The following is a 6,000-nucleotide window of genomic DNA, read 5'->3' as shown; positions in this document are numbered from 1 at the left end:
AATGAAGTCATCAATGAACAAAATGTCTTATCTAAGAAGACACTTCAATTTCACGTTAAAGAATAACGTTGTTTTTATAAAAACCGGTAATACATACAGACTACATATATAATGAATAAAAAATTTCCTCTGCTTTCTTAATATATTTTTCATTTCTGAATTTACCCCAAAATTAACAGTTAGGACAATATTTGGAAATTTAAATTGTTGACCTTTGACCTCAATTATGCAAAACTCCGACCACTTCTAATGATTACGGCATCATTAATCTGGAAGTTTACAAATTTCTCTTTTCAGTGATATATAATTCAGCCGTGTGTTCGGTGGGTGCATTAAATAAAAATAAAATTCTGATTCTACCGCTGGTCTATAATCAACAAGATACATCTTCGAAATCAGATAATACACTGCTACATTGACTGATGTTCTAGCATTGTGAATTTAAACATATTTTCTTTATAGTGGATTGGGAAACAAGTTAATCCAACTGATACTAATTCCTGTCCGCTTTGCGGGTGCGAATGCTGCCTTGTAGCGACATTAGCCTGCTGTTTTTAATCTACAAGGGTGTCTTTTACGTGCAAAAGATATGGCTCTCTCCTAACACGGGTCAGCCTTTTATCGTCCCTTTCCGATGGACTACCATACTTGTAAATGGTGTCAAGGGACGGCCGGAAATCCAGTCCTTAAATTTTCTCCCTGGAAGGGGATCGAACCAGGAACCTTTGTGTTAGTAGTCCGATGCACTAACCACTATAATTTTGAATCTTAAAATTAGATGTCAACCTCAAACACTAAGTTTGCTGAAGACAAAATTTATTGAATAAATTGTGATCAGGAAATTATCCTACTAGATTTCAAAGAAATTATAAAACCAAAAATGTTACAAATGCTGCTTGTATTTTGCTTGAAAGTTGTTGTAAAAACGGAATGATTATTGTTGATAGATACAGGTTTAAGATTGTTTTTATAGGGTTATACTCCATATATGCTGGCTGCAAATAAAGACGACTACAACTATTCATCTAAGGAGAAAAAAGGAAAGAAAAAAGTAATGAGTTTCCTCAAGGTACATGTTCTGTCTTATCATATTGTATAAAATAATCAAAAAATAATACAGTTACATGTTTACACTGATTTTTACTGTTACCTTAATTTGTCTGTATGTCTATCCGAACGTTTGTCCCAAAATTAGTTTCCATTCTCTTACTTGAGTTTGTCTCTATCAAATGTTATGAAGTCTATACAAGCTCAGTAGTCAGTACTTCGGTACTTACATGATTTATAACAAACCCTTTCTAAAATTGTCGTTTATAAATTTGAAATTACAAAGAAACTAATGTTTTAATTCCCTCGTGCAAAGTTGACCTTAGATAGATTTGGTTCTTTTTGGGTCTTTTTTCACATACCTCTTCAACTGTTTCGGTACTTATACATCATCGGCTTTCAAATATTTGGCTTTGAGCGTTCCTGATGAAAACAAGAAAAGCGCGTCGACGCATATAATTATTAAACGTGTTGTTTTCAATATTTGACATACGATGCCTATTTCCAAAAAACACAGATCAAGGTCAAATTTGCGTGGCATCAATATAACAGTTCTCTTGTTACGGGGTATGTGTTCCGTAAACACATTTCTTGAAATGTAGTTTGTAACGTTCGAGTTGAAAAAGTGAAAAAGAATACTTTGTTTAATAAAAAACAGATAGTGTTTGGCATAACAAAAAAAACTTATTTTCGATAAAGTTGAAACATAAGGATACAAATGTATCTAGTATACAACTACGGACTAACGTGTATAAAACTATTGATTAATAAAACATTTGAGAAGATGTTATATTGATACTGTCTATTTTTCATGAATATTATGTACCAATAAAAAGTCTAAGGTTAGGAATTATGAGGCAGAAAAAACTGGAAATGATAAGACGTATTTTGTTTTGTTTTGGCCTTAAATGTGCTGCCGCACAGAGACACTATGAGACATATTTTTGATGTTTGGGAGAAATAAGCGCTCATAAAGATTTTTGGCCACGCCTTAATTTGTATGTCGATGTCCCTTGTCAAGGGGCTGTAATTCACTACTTGTTATAAGTCGCTGTCTGTAATACTTGTTTTTAATGTCATTTTTGCGACGTACATATACGCATGTGGCCAGGAGCAAACTAGTCAAGATACACATATAGAAACTGTTTCTTCTATAAACATTTTTTGATAAATAAATATATTTAGAACAAGTTCAGTTCAGGACAATGGTGGGCTGGTAAAAATTTCAAAAATTTATGAACTGACTGAAATAATTTTTCTGTCTCTAAAGAAACAGCATTAAAAATGGTGCACGTTAAATAAGGAGTACATAATGAAAACACATTGATGATGTTACGGTCATGTGACAAACTTATGTTCATGAGATGATAAACAAAATTCTCTTAGCCAATCAGAAGACAAGTTCTATTAAACATTAAATTATCAATTCATTAATATATAATTCAGTTTTTTGTGTTTCTGATAGACTTTGATTACTTACATAGAGAACAGAGTGAAAAAGTCCGTGTTTACCAGTTCCAATTTCATTCGTTTATGACATTTCTCTTTAAAGTGACAGTAGTGTGAAATAAAACTATTAAATTTTAAAGCAACAACTATTTTAATGCCAACAAGTCTAAGGTTTTTTTTTCTGGCACTCATAACTCAAACGTTCTACCAAAAGATTCAGTTTTTAACAAAATAATATTTCACTTCATTGACTAAAACGTGATTATAAAGGCCTAAAGTAAACGTTGTTCCCGTTCTTTGCATTGTGTAATTTATATTTCTCTCCAAATTGCTTATCAAAAGTTGTTTATTTTTGTTTACTTTGCTTTGTCCTCCATTCAAATATTATTACAAATTAAGTACGATAGATCCGAGCTGAAATCTGAATTTTCACGGTATAAAACAGAGACAAATGCCTGGCTAAACGAAATCACGAATCATTTACCCCCAACAAAAATCATTCAGGGCGGATTATACATTCCAATAGATCCCCTTAGTTACAGATTCTGGCTCATATAGGCTCCAGTCAATGAATATTTTCCTATTCATAACCATAACATATCGTCTGCTGTGTTGTAGGCTGTCATGGCAAAGGAAGAACCAGAAGTGGCCACAAAATTCTTCCATCAGAAAGGTCTAACACAAGTTATCAAAGGTAAGTTTGTATATGATTTCATTTTATGTGTGGAATACATCTGTGAGACGGTATCAAAAGATTTGAGAAAAAACAAACGTTATTTAATAGTTAAATGAAAATGAAAATTTTACATTGTTTTATATGATCAACTCATACAAGGCATATAAGGCTTTTTTTTTTACCTCAGACATAGATAACCTTAGCTGTATTTGGCAAAACTTTTAGGAATTTTGGTCCTCAATGCTCTTCAACTTCGTACTTTATTTGGCCTTTTTAACTTTTTTGGATTCGAGTGTCACTGATGAGTCTTTTGTAGACGAAACGCGCGTCTGGCGTATATACGAAATTTAGTCCTGGTATCTGTGATGAGTTTAAATATACTCATACATTATGTACATGCTGTATATATATGGGACGGCAAAGAGTACACGAGTACTCAATATGGAGATCGATAACTCCTATACTTTTTAGTACTTGTTAGTTCTCAGCCCTGTTAGCTTTTACTAAATCCAGAGACATTTCTCCTCACATTACCACTCACTTAAGTTCCCTTTGAAATAACCTCCTCAGTAATGATAGTTTTTATATCGTTAAACAGCGTAGATTCGTTTATCATGAGACTCCTATGTGTTGTACTAGAATTTAGTTTTATTTTAACTGTGTAAGGGATTTCTATTTGGCTGTCAATTCCTGTTTGGTAATATCGTTCAGAATGTGTACTTTATTTGACATTGGATTTTAAGCAGCTAGCGATCCTTCAACATAATCTCTTTGGTTTTAATTTTATCTACTGTACTCATTACTGAGTAGGCTAGTATTTTGTGATAAGGTTCTATGCTTCTGTATTGTGCAAGCAATTTTCAGTAAATCTAAACATTAACTTCCTCTGAATTCATGTCATTATACTTTTATTATTTGTGGACGAAAGGCGCATCTGTTGTGTAAAACTGCAAGGCTAGGCTATTTGATGAGGGTTTTTTTTTATTTTGAAAGGATTTTTTTTCACATTTTGTCATCTTCTGTACAGATATGATTTCATTTTCGGTTTATCAATTTTAAGACGTTGATGTGTACAATTTTACTTTTTTTGAGATCTTTAGGGAAGTCACTTACTGTCAAAATTTCTGTAATTTGTGAAATACCAACTCACCTTGATTTTTTAGTAACCAATTAATGTTTCATAGTTTTTTCAACTGCAAAGAAAGTTGAGGAAGGCGAAATATAGAGATTTGCATTACTATTAATTCATACCAGTTTGAAGATTGTTTTGAGGCCATGGTTAAGTGATTGAATTAATTAGCAATAAACAGTATTCAGTTTTTCTGCCTAAGTTGTATTAAAAGGAACTACATATAAACTTATATAATAAACGACGATATTTTCTGTAAAGTTATGTAACTGTCTGTTTGTCTCAGTTTTTTTTAACATTTTTAGGTCCTGCCAACTACACCATAGTTTGCAGACTAGGATAAGCATTTGTTTTAATTTATTCCGGTAGGCAAAACATATCTCCGTGTCAACAATTTGTTTTTAATAAGGCATGATTCGACATTTGATGTAGAACTTTATAATGTTGAATTGTTCTACGTACAGCTCTAATGATACTTTGAAATTTATAAATCAGTGTTAGCTTGTAATATTTCTAAAATGTATAACGATCTAAACACTAGTAGCACGATTTCAGTCTGAAACGGTCATTTTGGTCTGATCACATCTTGATTGACTGGATTTACCGCTAGAAAAAATCGTCAAGATATTTAAGATAGTTTAAGTCGCCGTTCAGATCGATAGCCTCATCAGGTAAATCAGTTCGTTAAGGCGTGTCAAGACGGAAAAGACTGAATCGTCTAGCGGGTTGTTTAGACCCGTTAAGACCGTGTCAGACCAAAACAGACCATGGATACAAAAGAACGTTCAAAATTTTCAGACCCTGTTTTGATCCGTTCAGTATACCGGTTTGATACCACGAGTTGCGCCCCTTCTACTCGATAATGTATTTTAGATTAATACATGTATATATGTATTTTATTATTACAATTTGAAGTATATTTTGATTAATTAAAAAAAAATTAAATCTTGTGTTAATTCTTTATTTCTTTTCTTGTTTTGTTGAGGAACTAATAAATTATTCGTCTATATATATATGTTGTTTATTTTTTAATAAATGTTTAATTTATATAAATATATATTGATAATTAAATGCAAGGACGTACGTTAATTGTATACACACCAGAATGTATGCCATAAATTTAACCTTGAAATGTTGTGAACACCGGTAAAAATGTTTTTTGTATTTGAAGATTAGTAACGGAAAATCCTAAACGTAACCTAAAAAAGTTAAGGAGATGTGGTATGATTGCCAATGAGACAATCCACAGAAATGCAGCGGAGGCAAATTAACACAGTCATGCATACTTTTGTTTTATGCATGACAGTTTCTTTAATTCGTTTTCTGTTGATATATGTCCTAGTTTACCGTTGAAGCTGTTGCTTTTTTGGTATGTTTATTTTTTTTTCGTGCGAGTTACTCTATTAAAGTTGGAAAAAAATATTCCCGACATTCGGAAATTCGAAAAAAGACTTCCCGGATTCCGAAACCTGATCATATAATGCATTCAGTCTCTGTCGGGACGGTGTTAAAGTATCACCGTATAAAAATTTTCATTCAAACAATATATCCTTATAATATTTATTTTCTTATCCATATAATATGTATATAGTACTTTGTATATACTTTGTATATATATATATATGGCGTTGATTTAAAATAAAATCTGTTTTAGTTAAAACGGTCGAGTTCAATGGCACGTGCTAGTAATCAACCGGGT

The sequence above is a fragment of the Mytilus galloprovincialis genome, chromosome 14 (assembly GCF_965363235.1).
Source record: "Mytilus galloprovincialis chromosome 14, xbMytGall1.hap1.1, whole genome shotgun sequence".
In the NCBI taxonomy this organism is placed as follows: Eukaryota; Metazoa; Mollusca; class Bivalvia; order Mytilida; family Mytilidae; genus Mytilus; species Mytilus galloprovincialis.
The sequence above is the reverse complement of the archived record's forward strand: the minus strand, read 5'-3'. Positions refer to the sequence as shown.